The sequence below is a fragment of the Bos indicus x Bos taurus genome, chromosome X, assembly GCF_003369695.1.
Source record: "Bos indicus x Bos taurus breed Angus x Brahman F1 hybrid chromosome X, Bos_hybrid_MaternalHap_v2.0, whole genome shotgun sequence".
Classification (NCBI taxonomy): domain Eukaryota; kingdom Metazoa; phylum Chordata; class Mammalia; order Artiodactyla; family Bovidae; genus Bos; species Bos indicus x Bos taurus.
The window spans coordinates 56,526,258-56,544,114 of NC_040105.1; positions in this window are offsets into that span (position 1 = coordinate 56,526,258).

Consider the following 17,857-nt stretch of genomic DNA (forward strand, 5'->3'; position numbering starts at 1 on the left):
AACCCACTCCAGTATTCTTGCCTGGAGAATCCCATGGACAGAGGAGCCTGGAGGGCTACAGCCCATAGGGTCATAAAGAGTCGAACACAACTGAAGCGACTTAGCACGCACGCACTTATTTTGAGCCTCTGATTATATGCCAGGCACTGTTCTAGCCCTTTACTTTTTTTCATCTTATTTAATGCACACAATAACCCCACTGGGGTGTGTACTATTATTTCTCCACTTTTATTCGTAAGAAAACAGAGGCACAGAAAGTTTGTCCGGGTTCACAGTAATGCTTCTAACAGCCAACATGATCCTCATAGTAATATTGAAAAATCCACAGTACGGTTTTGGGTATTGTCTCCATTTTTAATACTTACAAAACAGAGACTCAGGAAAGCAGAAAATCACAGAACTAGAAAGGGGTAGAACTGAGATTCTAACCTAGGCCTACCTGACTCTGAAGCCCTAGGTTTGGAAGAAATAGCCCCTCATTTTACAGAAGAGAAAACAGGCCATTGGGGTGTGTTGACCTACTTAACATGATCCAGCTAAATATTTTTTGGCAGAAATGAGGCTGGAATTTGTATAATCAATCCAGGTAGTCTAACTAGAACCCCAGTACTCTAATTCAGAGTCTACTGTAGTGAATAATTTTTATCTACTACTCTGGACAAGCAAAGTGGTGTGAGATACAAAACCTGTATGTACCCTAGCCTAGTCAGCTCTAGGCCACCAACGACAAATCTATAATCAGAAAAGTCCAGTTTTTTGACCCATTGCAACAAGAGAGTCTGCACACAAGAGAAACCCTGGGGCATCTCACCAAACAAAAGAGTCATTATGGTGTTGGGGGAAGGGTGGAGTTTCAGTGAATTTTAGATGGAGCATTGTTTTAGAAAGCTTGAAGTGGGGTTGTCTGAAGGGGTCAATATCAGGTCTGGACTTCGAAGTGAACCCAGAATCCTGTTTCCTTGGGAACCACAAAGTAAAGATAGATATGGAATGTTCAAATACCCCTTATCTGAAGCTCTACACCTGGATTGGAAATTGAGGCTGCTTCTTTGGGTCCAAGAAACTTCTGTGCTCCAGACAAATGTGGAATGTTTTATTCTCACCGATATGATTTCAAGCAGTAAAATTCCTGATAGCCTATGATTGTCAAAAACAAAAGTTTCTCAGTGAGTAAAAAACATGGTGGTCACTCAAATAAGGGGGCTGTTATCCTCTTATAGCTGCAGCATGTCTTTGGGAGAAATACTGTGTGCTAAGTTGCTTCAGTCATTGCTGACTCTTTGTGACCCTATGGACCATAGCCCTCCAAGCTCCTCTGTCCATGGGATTCTCCAGGCAAGAATATTGGAGTGGGTTGCCTTGCCCTCCTCCAGGGGATCTTCCCTACCCAGGGATCAAACCCGCCTCTCTTACATCTCCTGCATTGGCAGGTGGGTTCTTTATCACTGGCGCCACCTGGGAAGTCCAGGGGAATAGCCACAAGTAACTAAAAAGAATGCAAGTCCGGTCCCATCACTTCATGGCAAATAGATGGGGAAACAATAGAAACAGTGGGAGAGTTTATTTTGGGGAGCTCCAAAATCACTGCAGATGGTGACTGCAACCATGAAATTAAAAGATACTTGCTCCTTGGAAGCAAAGCTATCACCAACCTAGACAGCATATTAAAAAGTAGAGATATTACTTTTCCAACAAAGGTCCATCTAGTCAAAGCTATGGTTTTTCCAGTAGTCATGTATGGATGTGAGAGTTGGACTATAAAAAAAGCTGAGTGCCAAAGAATTGATGCTTTTGAACTGTGGTATTGGAAAAGACTCTTGAGAGTCCCTTGGACTGCAAGGAAATCCAACCAGTCAATCCTAAAGAAGATCAGTCCTGAATATTTAATGGAAGGACTGATGCTGAAGCTGAAGCTCAAATACTTTGGCCACCTGATGCGAAGAACTGACTGATTGGAAAAGACTCTGATGCTGGGAAAGATTGCCAGAGGAGAAAGGGACAGAGGATGAGCTGATTGGATGGCATCACCGACTTGATGGACATGAGTTTGAGCAAGCGCCAGGAGACATGTGAAGGACAGGGAAGCCTGGCATGCTGCAGTCCATGGAGTCACAAAGAGTTAGACACGACTGAGCAACTGAACTGAACTGTGCTGAGTCCTCTGATGATGGTAAATGGGAGGTGATAACTTGTACAAAGGTGTGCAGGCAGGGAATCACATATGAGGACCTGTGAATAGTCATCTATGGTTGAAGCTTAGGGTAAAGAAGTGCACAGAAGTTGTAGGAGATGTAACCACAAGAAAAATTGAGGCCCATTCTTGGAGGATCCTGAATGTTGGACTTAGATTTATACTTAATTCAGAAAGTGATTGAAAAGGAATTAAAGTTTTTGAGAAAGGTAATGCCTTTATTGGAGCACTTTTTTAAAATTCAAGTATAATTGACGCTTAACATTATATGAGTTTCAGGTGTGCCGATGACTCACTATTTGTATATATTGCAATATGATTTCCACAGTAAGTCTGCTGCTGCTGCTAAGTTGCTTCAGTCGTGTCCGACTCTGTGTGACCCCATAGACGGCGGCCCACCAGGCTCCCCTGTCCCTGGGATTCTCCAGGCAAGAACACTGGAGTGGGTTGCCATTTCACTCTTCTTTAACAAGGTCCATGTTCATGGAGAGGTAGGTTAGTTGATCTGTTTTGTCATTGCAGTATAGGAGAAACCAGCGCCTATTTTAGGTTGAGCAGGAAGATCCACTAGTGGAACAGAAATTGAAGAGGCAAGAAAAGGAGGGGATAAATAATGGAGTAAAATACATGGGGAGATAGAAATGAGATGAGATGCAAGCCAAGCTGGGAAAAGATGCCTTTTCCTGTGAGAAAGAAAAAGGTAAGTTGAAGGATGGCAATCTGGTTGGAAGCTACCACTGTAAAGCGAGCAAAATACTGGCTTTACTTGGAATATAGATTTCTTTGGGGGGGGGGGGGGGCTTGTTCAGGAGTGATTTATGGAGAGTATGAAGGCTGCAGTGCACCAATATGACCACGTAGTGTCGCCACTGACCGCTGACAGCTTGAAGGGCTCCTGTTGGGGATTTTAGGAATGCGCTTTGTAAAAGATTGTCCTATCTCTTGCAAACTGCAAAACAAAACCAATTATGGGAGTGGGCTCAGAACCAACCAGATTCAGAGACTTACTAGCTATATCACCTCGTTCAAGTTTCACTCTCCTTCAGGTTTCTTACCTGTAAAATGAATAATATGATAAAATGTATTAATAGACTTTAAATAGTTGGAAAAGGTTAAATGCCCAATAAATGTGAGCTAGTATTGCTACCAATGGTGATGATGATTAATTAGGCCCCTTTGGATCCACAAATTTTGCAGAAGTTATTTATGTGGTGAGTAAAAAATGCCTATACAAAAATACTTTCCCAAGTGTAATGATTAGAGTGTGGTGCTAATGAGGCAAAGTTAATAATTTAATCAGGAGTTACTGATTCTGTTAACTGTTCTCTTCCCCTTGAGAACCTTAGCCAGGTTCCCCACAAGTGTGTGTACATGGTCATAAGTGGATCTGGCCAAAAGAGTATAGATAGATCAATAGTACAGATAACTGAGACCTTCTGTTCTCTTCCTTCCTTGGAAAACTTGAAAAAAATGTTCCTACCTGCCACAGTGCTCACCAGACTTTTGGTCAAAAGCCATTTCAGTTCTTACAAAGTAGAAAGTAAACACAATGTGATCTTAAAAGCTAATTTTAAAGAAACAATGAAACAGTGAATTTCTCTGTATAATAAAAGGTAGCATTTTAGAGTTAATGTTACAAAAGAAAAACCTCTAGGTCAATAGCTCACAGTGGCACCTAAACTGGCATGTCTAAAGCAGCTTTATTTTTTAAAAAACCATTTTTTAAAATTGAAGTACAGTTAATTTACAATGTTATGTTAGTTTCAGGTGAACAGCAAAGTGACTCACAGAGAGATAGATATATATTATATATATATATATACACATATATATATATATTCTTTTTCAGATCCTTTTCCATCGTAGGTTGTGAGTGAGTGATAGTCACTTAGTTGTGTCTGGCTCTTTGTGACCCCATAGACTTAAGCCTGCCAGGCTCTACTGTCCCTGAAATTCTCCAGGCAAGAATATTGGAGTGGGTTGACATTTCCTTCTCCACCCTTAGAGGTTATTACAAGGTATTGAATATAGTTTCCTGTGCTGTACAGTAGGTGCTTGTTGTTTATTTTATACATAGCAGTGTATGGATGCTCATCCCAAACTCCTAATTTATCTCTCCCCCGATTTCCCCTTTGGTAACCATAAGTTTGTTTTCTATGTCTGTGAGTGTATTTCTGTTTTGTAAATAAGTTCATTTGTATATATCTGTTTAGATTCTACGTATAAGTGATATATGGTTGTCTTTCTCTGCCTGACTTACTTCATTAATGTGATAATTTCTAGGTTCATCCAATGTTGCCGAATGGCATTTTTCCATTGTGTGTGTTATGTGTGTATATATATATATATATATATATTCATTTTTATCCATTCATCTGTTGATGAACATTTAGGTTCCTTCCATGTTTTTTGGCTATTATAAATAGCAAAGCAGCTTCCTCTTTAATCTTGAAATTGTCATTGCAAATCCAGACTGAAATATTTATATGAGTACATAGTCTTGTCAAGTAGTAAGTAAATGTTTCTGGTATTGTTCTTCATTTGTTCCACATTTTGTTCAAGTCTTTACTATTGTGCCAGGCACAGTGTTAGCCCCTGGGCTTCCCTGGTAGCTCAGATGGTAAAGAATCCACCGGCAATGCAGGAGATGCAGGTTGGATCCCTGGGTCCCTGGATCAGGAAGATCCCCTGGAGAAGGGAATGGCTACCCACTCCAGTGTTCTTGCCCGGAGAATTTCATGGACAGAAGAACCTGGCGGGCTATGTGTGGTTAGAGTCCAGGTTTTCCCCAATGGTTTCACTCTTCACTATGTTAGCCTAAGGATACTAGTTTTAAAATAAAATATGTGGTATAAACCACTATATATGAAATAGATAAACAACAGAGTCCTGTATAACTCAGAAAACTATATTCAATATCTTATAATAACCTATAATGGAGAAGAATATGAAATATATACATATACAACTGAATCACTTTGCTGTACACCAGAAACTAACATAATATTGTAAATCAACCATACTTCAATTAAAAACTAAAGTAAAATATGATGCATAAATAAAATATTTTGGGTGCCCAGGAAATGCCTGAAATAGTTCTAGGAAAATGAGGCTGAATAAAAGGAAATGAACAAAGTTCTCTAGTTCAGGGGATCTATCAAGACAGTAGGTTAAGAAGTCTAAAAATAGGGTAATCTAGGGTCACTTACAATCACTTTGTACTTGAAGAGCTGAGTATCAAAATTAACAAATGGCAGGACTTCTCTGGTGGTCCAGTGGTTAAGACTCTGGGCTTCCACTGCAGGGGGCACAGGTTTGATCTCTGGTCGGGGAACTAAGATCCTGTATGCCCTGTGGTGTGTCCAAAATGGGAAAAAAAAAAAAAACTGTTTTTAATCAACAAATATCTTCTAGGACATAATGGTAGCTAACCTCATGACTGGAGAAACACTAATGAAAACCACAGTGTGGCACCCTTAGTAAAGCATAAAGTGTTAGTAATACACTGTGGTGAAAAACCTGGAGGTGGGGGGAGTCCTCTCATAAAATGCTAGTGGTAGTGCAATTAGTCAATTGAGGGCAACTTTGAAATAACTATAAAAATTTCAAATACATGAAACTGATCCCAAAAATCCATTTCTAGAAATCTCTCAGTTATGTTTGCATACGTGTAATCTATTGTGTGCAGTTGTTTGTAATAATAAAAATAAGAAACAACCAGATCTCCATCAAAAGAAGATTGTTCAAATAAATATTGATACATCTACCCAATGAGAAAGCTCTTTGTGTAATTTCTTTATTGAAGTATAGCTGACTTACAATGTTGTGTTAGTTTCAGATGTACAGCACAGTGATTCACAGATATATGTGTGTGTGTACATATATTCTTTTTCAGATTCTCTTTCTTTATAGGTTATTATAAAATATTAAGTATAGTTATTATACAGTAAGTCCTTGTTGGTTATCTATTTTTATATATGTTTTTATGTATTTATATGTAAAAGTCAATGAAAAAAAGGAAGGTGTGGAGTTGTGTACTTTCTCAATTTTATGCCATGGAAGTGTATAGCCTACTCAATTATATATCTTAAAAGGTAATACAGAAAAATTGGGATATATTAAAAGCTGGGTATATTAGTCACTCAGTTGTGTCCAACTCTTTGTGACCCCATGGACTATAGCCTGCCAGGTTCTTATGTCCAGGGAATTCTCTAGGCAGGAATACTGGAGTGGGTTGCTATTCCCTTTTCCAGGAGATCTTGTTATGCAAGAAAATCTATGTTTTGCAAAAACTCAGTCTTTATAGTTCTCTAATTGGGCCCAGCAAAATTTTTGACAGATGGTTTTCAGAGAATTTTTACTTTGTAAAAATTCCATGTCAGACTGCCCTCTATTTGAGAGAAGTTCAATTCTATCTAGATTAGAGCTGCTAGAGTCTAAAGGAGCAAATATGAGAGTTTGTTTAGGGAGTGGTTTTGACAATGTGCAGGCCTCTACTCTGTATCTCATCAAGCTCTGTACTGCCTTCTGTTTCGTGCAGAAGTGCAAGCTCATGGAACAGCGCTGGTGCTTTCTCAGAATCACTGTGGTGCCTGGTCACCCACCACTGGGAGAACGCCTTGAGGGCACAGTCCATGACCTATTCTTCCTTTATATTTACCTTAGCAGAGCTTTTCAAACCATTTGTGGTGAAGGACCATTTTTTGTCAAATCCATTGTGTACTGATACTTTTATAAAATACAATCAAAGTGAATAACTAGAAAAATGAAATCAAAAAGACATAGAAAATACAAGTCCAATTCTTCTCTGATTATATTCAACAAACATAAAATTACTCTGTCAGTGTTTTGTTAAGGTTTTGAAACATTTACACCCAATTTCTTATTGCAGACCAGTGATAAACAGTTTGTGGACTGGCACTGGGCCGTGGACCACGCTTCGAGTAGTACTGTCTCCCAGCACTACCACGGGGCCCAGCTCATAGTAGGCAATGAATACGTGCTGAATTGACTATATATCATTCTTCTAGTGTTTTCTATTTTGCAAAGTTTTCACATCTCTCTCCTCCTCCTACCATCATACCACCTTCAGCATTAAGTAGAGCAGATTTTATCATTCTCATCTAAAGAAGATGAGGCATGCAGATTAAGTGACTCGCCTGGACTGAAAACAGCCCAAATTAGTCTCTGACTCCTATTGCACTTTGTGGTAGCGGCACAAAGAAAACCTTCCCGTCAGAGAGCCTCCCCAAAATTCCACTAATTAGAAAAACTTGCCTTAAGCTTCGCAAAGGACCTCCTGGCATGATGGTGTGATGGAAAGAACACAGGTTCTGGAATTAAAGAGCTAGTCTGGAATTCAGGCTTTAGCAAGAGATTTTAACCTCTGAGCCTGTTTCCTTATCTCTGACATGGGGATAATGATAACTTCTCCACTAAGCTGTGCTAACTAAATGGTGAATATAAATAGCCAGGTACCTAATTCAGAAAGACTGGTTATTATTAAAATTAGGTTTGGTTTAGAAGGGCCCCATTAAAGGACGTTGGGGGCTTCCTTGTTGACTCAGTGGTAAAGAATCTGCCTGCAATGCGGGAGACACAGGTTCAATCCCAGGGTGGGGAAGATCCCTTGGAGAAGGAAATGGCAACCCGCTCCAGTATTCTTGCCTGGGAAATTCCATGCACAGAGGAGCCTGGCGGGCTCAGTCCATGGGGTCGCAAAGAGTCAGACACCACTGAGTGACCAACACTTTTAACTACTTGTTACACATGCTCTGTCACCTAATCACGTGGAACGTGCGCCATCTACTGGTGGAATAAAGAACATAACTCTAGGAAGAGAGACCACTCCGTTAAGAATCAGCTGCAGCTCAGTCACTCGGTCCTGTCCAACTCTTTGTGACCCCATGGACTGCAGCACGCAAGGCTTCCCTGTCCATCACCAACTCCCGGAGCTTGCTCAAACTCATGTCCATCGAGTCGGTGATGCCATCCAACCATGTCGTCCTCTGTCGTCCCCTTCTTCTGCCTTCAATCTTTCCCAGCATCAGAATCTTTTCCAGTCAGTCAGTTCTTCACATCAGGTGACCAAAGTATTGTAGCGTCAGCTTCAGCATCAGTGCTTCCAATGAATATTCAGGGTTTATCTCCCTTAATGTTGACTAGTTTGATCTCCATGCTTTCCAAAGGACTTGCAAGAGTCTTCTCCAACACCACAGTTTCAAAAGCATCAATTTTTCTGTACTCAGCTTTCTTTATGGTCCAACTGGAATCAGTAATTGTGCCCTTCTTGTCTTTCTCTTTTAACTCCTTCCCAATTGTAACAGGTGCCTCTCCTGCCCCACAGTGAAAACAAGGTAGGAAATATGGTCTTCCACCTCCAACTGGTAGTAACAAGGCCACATCCCCTTTTAGACATAGTATCAGAAGAGGTCAACTAAACAGACAATTTAAATAAAATCCAGAGTCCCATCACATACCATAAAAAACGTCCAGAATAGAAAGGAAAATAACCTGTAATAACAAGAAAATCAACCAACAGACACCAAGACCTATGTCACACATGTTGAACATGTGTATATGTTGGAATTATATGGAATTATAATGGAATTATATATATATATATATTATACAAGGATTTTAAAGCATTCAAGATAAAAATGCTTTAAAGAGCAGTACTGAACAGGTTTTTTTTTTTCTCCCTTTGTTTCTTGATGAGTCTGGCTAATGGTTTATCAATTTTATTTATCCTCTCAAAGAACCAGCTTTTGGCTTTGTTGATTTTTGCTATGGTCCCTTTGTTTCTTTTGCATTTATTTCTGCCCTAATTTTTAAGATTTCTTTCCTTCTACTAACCCTGGGGTTCTTCATTTCTTCCTTTTCTAATTGCTTTAGGTGTAGAGTTAGGTTGTTTATTTGACTTTTTCTTGTTTCTTTAGGTATGCCTGTATTGCTATGAACTTTCCCCTTAGCACTGCTTTTACAGTGTCCCACAGGTTTTGGGTTGTTGTGTTTTCATTTTCATTCATTTCTATGCATATTTTGATTTATTTTTTTATTTCTTCTGTGATGTTTTTGTTATTCAGCAGCGTGTTGTTCAGCCTCCATATGTTGGAATTTTTAATAGTTTTTCTCCCGTAAATGAGATCTAATCTTACTGCATTGTGGTCAGAAAAGATGCTTGGAATGATTTCAATTTTTTTTAATTTACCAGGGCTAGATTCATGGCCCAGGATGTGATCTATCCTGGAGAAGGTTCCATATGCGCTTGAGAAAAAGGTGAAATTCATTGTTTTGGGATGAAATGTCCTATAGATATCAATTAGGTCTAACTGGTCTATTGTATCATTAAAATTTGTGTTTCCTTGTTAATTTTCTGTTTAGTTGATCTATCCATAGGTGTGAGTGGGGTATTAAAGTCTCCCACTATTATTGTGTTACTGTTAATTTCCCCTTTCATACTTGTTAGCATTTGTCTTACATATTGTGGTGCTCCTATGTTGGGTGCATATATATTTATAATTGTTTTATCTTCTTCTTGGATTGATCCTTTGATCATTATGTAGTGTCCTTCTTTGTCTCTTTTCACAGCCTTTGTTTTAAAGTCTATTTTATCTGATATAAGTATTGCTACTCCTGCTTTCTTTTGGTCTCTATTTGCATGGAATATCTTTTTCCAGCCCTTCACTTTCAGTCTGTATGTGTCCCTTGTTTTGAGGTGGGTCTCTTGTAGACAGCATATATAGGGGTCTTATTTTTGTATCCATTCAGCCAGTATTTGTCTTTTGGTTGGGGCATTCAACACATTTACATTTAAGGTAATTATTAATAAGTATGATCTGGTTGCCATTTACTTTATTGTTTGGGGTTCGAGTTTATACACCCTTGTGTTTCCTGTCAAGAGAAGATCCTTTAGCATTTGTTGGAGAGCTGGTTTTGTGGTGCTGAATTCTCTCAGCTTTTGCTTGTCTGTAAAGCTTTTGATTTCTCCTTCATATTTGAATGAGATCCTTGCTGGGTACAGTAATCTGGGTTATAGGTTATTTTCTTTCATCACTTTAATTATGTCCTGCCATTCCCTCCTGGCCTGAAGAGTTTCTATTGAAAGATCAGCTGTTATCCTTATGGGAATTCCCTTGTGTGTTATTTGTTGTTTTTCCCTTGCTGCTTTTAATATTTGTTCTTTGTGTTTGATCTTTGTTAATTTGATTAATATGTGTCTTGGGGTGCTGAACAGGTTTGAAATGAGTAAAAAATAGAAAGGCTCAGCAAAGAAATAGATGACATAAAGGAAAACTGAATGGAAATTTTATCCTTAGTACAGTTTTTTAAATTGAAATATAGTTGATTTACAATGTTATATCAGTTTCAGGTATACAACATAGTAATTGGTATTTTTTCAGATTATACTTCATTATAGACTATCACAAGATAATGGCTACAATTCCCTCTGCTATACAGTGTATCTTGTTGCTTATCTATTTTATAAATAGTAGCTCATATTTGTTAATCCCATACCCCTAATTTGTCCCTCTCCTCTTTGCTAGCCACAGGTTTGTTTTCTGTATCTGTGAGTCTGTTCTTGTTTTGCATAAACATGCATTTGTAGTTTTTTTAGATTCCAAATATAAGTGATATCATACAGTATTTGTCTTTCTCGTCTGACTTATTTCACTAAGCATAATATTCTCTAGGTCCACTCACATTGCTGCAAAGGGCAGAATTTCATTCTTTTTTTTTTATGGCTGAGTAATATTACAGTAATATTTGAAATGTAGTAGTGGAGAAGACTCCTAAAATCCCTTGGGCAGCAAGGAGATCAAACCAGTCAATCTTAAGGGAGATCAACCCTGAATATTCACCAAAAGGATTGATGCTGAAGCTGAAACACCAGTATTGTGGTCATCTGATTCTAACAGATGACTCACTGGAAAAGTCCCTGCTTCTGGGAAAGATTGAGGGCAGAAGGAGAAGAGGGAGTCAGAAGATGAGATGGATGAATGGCATCACCAATGCAATGGACATGAACTTGGGCAAATTCCGGGAGATGGTGAGGGACACGGAGACCCAGCATGCTGCAGTGCATGGGATCACAAAGAGTCAGATATGACTGAGCGACTAAACAACAACAACACTATTACAGTATAAGCACACACATACACACACACCACATCTTCTTAATCCAGTCGTCTGTTGATGAGCGTGTGGGTTGCTTCCATGTCTTCACTATTGTAAATAGTATTGCTAAGAACATTGAAGAACTGCAGAACCTTAGAAGAAATGGAGTAGCCCTCATAGTCAACAAAAGATTCCAAAATGCAGTACTTGGGTGCAATCTCAAAAATGACAGAATGATCTCCATTTCTTTCCAAGGCAAACCATTCAATATCACAGTAATCCACTAATGCCAAAGAAGCTGAAGTTGAATGGTTCTATGATGACTTACAAGATCTTCTAGAACTAACACCAAAAAAAGATGTTCTTTTCATTATAGGGGACTGGAACAAAAGTAAGAAGTCAAGAGATACCTGGAGTAACAAGCAAGTTTGGCCTTGGAGCACAGAATGAAGCAGGGCAAAGGCTAACAGAATTTTGCCAAGAGAACGCACTGGTCATAGCAAACACCCTCTTCCAACAACACAAGAGAGGACTCTAGACATGGACATCACCAGATGCTCAATACCGAAATCAGATTGATTATATTCTTTGCAGCTAAAGATGGAGAAGGTCTATACAATCAGCAAAAACAAGACCAGGAGCTGGCTGTGGCTCAGATAATGAAATCTTTATTGCAAAATTCAAACTTAAATTGAAAAAAGTAGGGAAAACCACTGATCATTCAGGTATGACCTAAATCAAATCCCTTATGATTATACAGTAGAAGTGACAAATAGATTCAAGGGATTAGATCTGATAGACAGAGTGCCTGAAGAACTATAGACAGAGGTTCATGACACTGTACAAGAGACAGGGATCAAGACCACCCCCAAGAAAAAGAAATGCAAAAAGGCAAAATGATCATCTGAGGAGGCCTTGCAAATAGCTGAGGAAAGAAGAGAAGCTAAAGGCAAAGGAGAAAAGGAAAGATATACCCATCTGAATGCAGAGTTCCAAAGAATATCAAGGAGAGATAAGAAAGCCTTCCTCAGCGACCAATGCAAAAAATAGAGGAAAACAATAGGATGGGAAAGACTAGAGATATCTTCAAGAAAATTAGAGATACCAAGAGACCATTTCATGCAAAGATGGGCTTAATAATGGACAGACATAGTTTTGACCTAACAGGAGCAGAAGATAGTAAGAAAAGGTGGCAAGAATACACAGAAGAAATATACAAAAAAGATCTTAGTGACCCAGATAACCACGATGGTGTGATCACCCATCTAGAGCCAGACATTCTGGAGTGAGAAATCAAGTGGGCTTTATGAAGCATCACTATGAACAAAGCTAGTGGAGGTGATGGAATTCCAGTTGAGCTATTTCAAATCCTAAAAGATGATGCTGTTAAAGTGCTGCACTCAATATGCCAGCAAATTTGGAAAACTCAGCAGTGGCCACAGGACTGCAAAAGGTCAGTTGTCATTCCAATCTCAAAGAAAGGCAATGCCAAGTAATGTTCAAACCACCACACAATTCAATTGCTCTCATCTCACATGCTAGCAAAGTAATGCTCAAAATTCTCCAAGCCAGGCTTCAATAGTACGTGAACCAAGAACTGCCAGATGTTCAAGCTGGATGTAGAAAAGGCAGAGGAACCAGAAATCAAATTGCCAACATCCATTTGATCATTAAAAAAACAAGAGAATTCCAGAAAAATATCTACTTCTGCTTTATTGACTACACCAAAGCCTTTGACTATGTGAATCACAACAAACTGGAAAATTCCTAAAGATGTGGGAATACCAAACCACCTTACCTGCCTCTTAAGAAATCTGTATGCAGGTGAAGAAACAACAACTAGAACCGGATATGGGATGACAGACTGGTTCCAAATTGGGAAAGGAGTACATCAAGGCTGTATATCGTCACATTGCTTATTTAACCTATATGCAGAGTACATCATGCAAAATGCCAGGCTGGATGAAGCACAAGCTGGAATCAAAATTGCCAGGAGAAATATCAATAATCTCAAATATTCAGATGACACCACCTTTACTGCAGAAAGTGAAGAGAAACTGAAGAACCTCTTGATGAAAGTGAAAGAAGAGAGTGAAAAAGCTGGCTTAAAACTCAACCTTCAAAATCTAAGATCACGGCATCCGGTCCCATCACTTAGTGGCAAATCAATGGGGAAACAATGGAAACAGTGACAGACTTTATCATTTGGGGCTCCAAAATCACTGCAGATGGTGATTGCAGCCATGAAATTAAAAGACGCTTGCTCCTTGAAAGAAAAGCTATGACCAACCTAGACAGTATATTAAAAAGCAGAGACATTACTTTAACAACAAAGGTTCATCTACTCAAAGCTATGGTTTTTCAAGTAGTCATGTATGGATGTGAGGGTTGGACCATAAGGAAAGCTGAGCGCATAAGAATTGATGCTTTTGAACTGTGGTGTTGGAGAAGACTCTTGAGAGTCCCTTGGACTACAAGGAGATCCAACCAGTCCATCCTAAAGGAAGTCAGTCCTGAATATTATTGGAAGGACTGATGCTGAAGCTGAAGCTCAAATACTTTGGCCACCTGATGCAAAGAACTGACTCACTGGAAAAGACCCTGATGCTAAGAAAGATTTAAGGCAGGAGGAGAAGGGGACAACAAAGGATGAGATGGTTGGATGGCATCACCAACTTGATAGACATGAATTTGTGCAAGCTCCGGGAGTTGGTGATGGACAGGGAAGTCTTGCTGCAGTCCATGGGATTGCAAAGAGTCAGACATGACTGAGCAATTGAAACTGAACTGAAGAACATTGGGGTGCATGTGTCCTTTCAAATTAGTATTTTCACTTTTCCCTGGATATATTCCCAGGAGTGGAATTGCTAGATCATATAGTAGTTCTATTCTTAGTTCTTTGAGTAACCTCCATACAGTTTCCCATAGTGGCTACACCAATTTACATTCCCACCAACAGGATATAAGGGTTTCCTTTTCACCATATCTTTTCCAACTTTTATTATATGTAGACTTTTAAAACATTATTTGTTTATTTATTTTGGTTGCCCTGGTTCTTCGTTGTTCCATGCAGCCCTTCTCCAGTTTTGGTGAGTGGGGGCTGCTCTTCACTGTGGTGCACAGGCTTCTCATTGCGATGTCTTCTCTTAGTGCAGAGCACAGGCTCTCCACATGCAGGCTTCAGTTGTTGTAACATGCAGCCTTGATAGTTGCAGCTCACAGGCTCAGTAGCTGTGGCACATGGGCTTAGTTGCCCAGAGGCATGTGGAATCTTCCCAAACCAGTGATTGAACCCATGTCTCCTGCATTGGCAGGTGGATTCTTTACCAGTGGACCACTAGGGAAGTCCTTGTAGACTTTTTGATGATATCCATTCTGACAGATGTGAGTTGACATCTCATTGTTGTTTTGATTTACATTTCTCTAACAGTTAGCAAATTTTCATGTACCTGTTAGCCATCTGTATGTATTCTTTGTAAAATTTCTATTCAGGTCTACTGCCCATTTCTTTATTGGATTGTTTGGGTTTTTGATACTGAGTTGTATCTGTTTGTATATTTTGGATATTAACTAATTGTCAGTCACATCATTTGCAATATTTTCTCATTCAGTAGTCTGTCTCTTTGTTTTGATGGATTTTTTGCTGTGCAAAAGCTTTTAAGTTTAATTAGGCCCCATTTATTTATTTTTGCTTTTATTTCTTTTGCTGATCTAAAAATATTGCTATAATCTATGTCAAAGAGTGTTCTGCCTATGTTTTCTTCTAGGCATTTTACAGTTTCAATTCTTACATTTAGGTCTCTAAACCATTTTGAACTGTTTAAATATAATGCAAGGGCATGTTATTATTGTTTTACATATAGCTGTCCTGTTTTCTCAGCACCACTTGTTGAAGAGACTGTCTTTTCTGCATTCTGTACACTTGCTTCCACTGTCATGGATTAATTGACCATAGGTGCATGGTTTTATTTCTGGTCTCTATTCTGTTCCATTGACCTATGTGTCTATTTTTGTGCCAGTACCACGCTGTTTTGATTATTGCAGCTTTGTAGTATAGTCTGAGCTCTGGGAGGGTTATACCTCTAGATTTGTTCTTTTTTTCAAGATTGATTTGGCAATTCAGGGTATTTTGACCAACCTAGATAGCATATTGAAAAGCAGAGACATTACTTTGCCAACAAAGTTTCGTCTAGTCAAGGCTATGGTTTTTCCTGTGTTCATGTATGGATGTGAGAGTTGGACTGTGAAGAAGGCTGAGCTCCAAAGAATTGATGCTTTTGAACTGTGGTGTTGGAGAACACTCTTGAGAGTCCCTTGGACTGCAAGGAGATCCAACCAGTCCATTCTGAAGGAGATCAGCCCTGGGATTTCTTTGGAAGGAATGATGCTAAAGCTGAAACTCCAGTACTTTGGCCACCTCATGCGAAGAGTTGACTCATTGGAAAAGACTCTGATGCTGGGAGGGATTGGGGGCAGGAGGAGAAGGGGACGACAGAGGATGAGATGGCTGGATGGCATCACTGACTCGATGGATGTGAGTCTGGGTGAACTCCAGGAGTTGGTGATGGACAGGGAGGCCTGGCGTGCTGCAATTCATGGGGTCGCAAAGAGTCGGACACGACTGAGCGACTGAACTGAACTGAACCGTGGTTCCATATGAGTTTTAGGATTATTTTTTCTAGTTCTGTGGAAAATGTCATGGATATTTTGATAGGGATTGCCAAATGGAAATTTTAGAACTGGAAAATATGCAATTTTCCAAATTTGGGGGAAAGATATGAACCTACAGATCCAATGGCTTGGAAACCACAAACAGAATAAATGCAAAGAAATCCACACCAAGGTACATCATAATCAAACTTTTGAAAACTAAAAGCAGAGAAAAAAATCTTGAAAGCACCAAGTGAGACATGACACCTTACTTAGGAGGAGGGTAGCTATTTGAATTAAGACATGGTTCTCATAAGAAACCATGGAAGCCAGAAGGAAGTGGCACAACACTTTTAAAGTGCCAAAAGCATAGAATACATAAAGAACACTTGAAACTGAACAGTAAAATAAAGCAAATAATCCAATTAGAAAATGAGCAAAAAACATGAAGAAACATTTCACTGAGGTGGATAAACAGAAGGTAAATAAACACCTAAAAAGATGCTCAATGTCACTAGCATTTAAGGAAATTCAAAGTAACACTATGGTGAGATATCACTAGACACCTCTTAGAACTGCTACGCTAAAACAAATAAACAAACAAACCTGATAATACTAAATGCTGGCAAGGATGTGGAGAAACTGGATGTTTTATACATTTCTGGTGGGAATGTAAAATAGTAGTCACTCTGGAAATAGCTTAGTGTTTTCTTAATAAACTAAACATACGCTTAGCATATAACCAAGAACAAACTCAAGGTGCTGTATGAGGAGGAACAGAAGGGGCCCATGACCACCCTGTGTCACTGCAAGTGCCACCTGATGTCAGCCATCAACCAGAAGAGCTTTCTATGGAGCATGTGGCCCAGCAAGCTGAGAGGCATGGTCTTTATCAGCACACAACTGTACTTCCACCAGATAATCAGTGTGGAACATTTCATCCTGGCCATGGCTGTTATGAAGAACATTTCAACTGCTATGCTATCAGGAGGAGAGCAAGACTCTGAGCCTCTGGTTTTGGGATCACAAGCCCCTCGAGGTGTACATTGTAGACCTCATGGTAGACAATGCTCAAATGGGATTCAGTATGTCTGTCCAAGACCACAAGCTCATCATCTACCTGTACCTGCTGAAAGCCAAGGAGAGTTCCAGAGACATATGCCTGCTGCAGGGGGCAGACTTCCACGTGGGCACCTAAGTGAATATGATTTGGAGGACCCTGGGTGGAAGGCCACATAAAGGCCCACCAAAAAAGTCAGTGGAGTGGGAGAACAAGCATGTCACATGGTTTGTCACACAGGACAGTGACATAGGGCTTCAGAGGCTGCCGAAGCTGAAGAACAGGGTGACCACCGTGCTGCCACATCTCGCTTGGCTCAAGCCCCATGATGGTTAGGTGTAGTACATAGACTGTCGCATTCTGTAGAATGTGGTGCTGATCATCCTCGCCCCAGATGCTTAACTGCTGTCTTCACTTCGAAACTGGAGTGTTGTGAGCTGGCCAAGATCACCACCATGCCCGGCACTGTCCTAGATGACCTGATAGAGACTTACAATATCACCACCCACTTCTAGACACAGGGATGCTGTCATCCCCATGCGATGCTTTCCTTTTATTTATAAAACACAAGGAAGTGGGGAGGGGGAAACGATTGATACATGCAATAACTTAAATGGATCTTGAGGATGGTGAGTGTAAAAAAGCAATCTCAAAAAGTCACATATTATAGGATTCCATTTACTTAAGATTTTCAAAATGAGGAATTTGTAGAGATGGAGAATAAATTAGTGGTTGCCATGGATGAGGAATAGTAAAGGGAGGGAAGTGACTAAAAAGGAGTAGCACAAAGGAGATCTTTATGGTGATAGAACAGTTCTTTATCTTGATTGCAGTGGTGG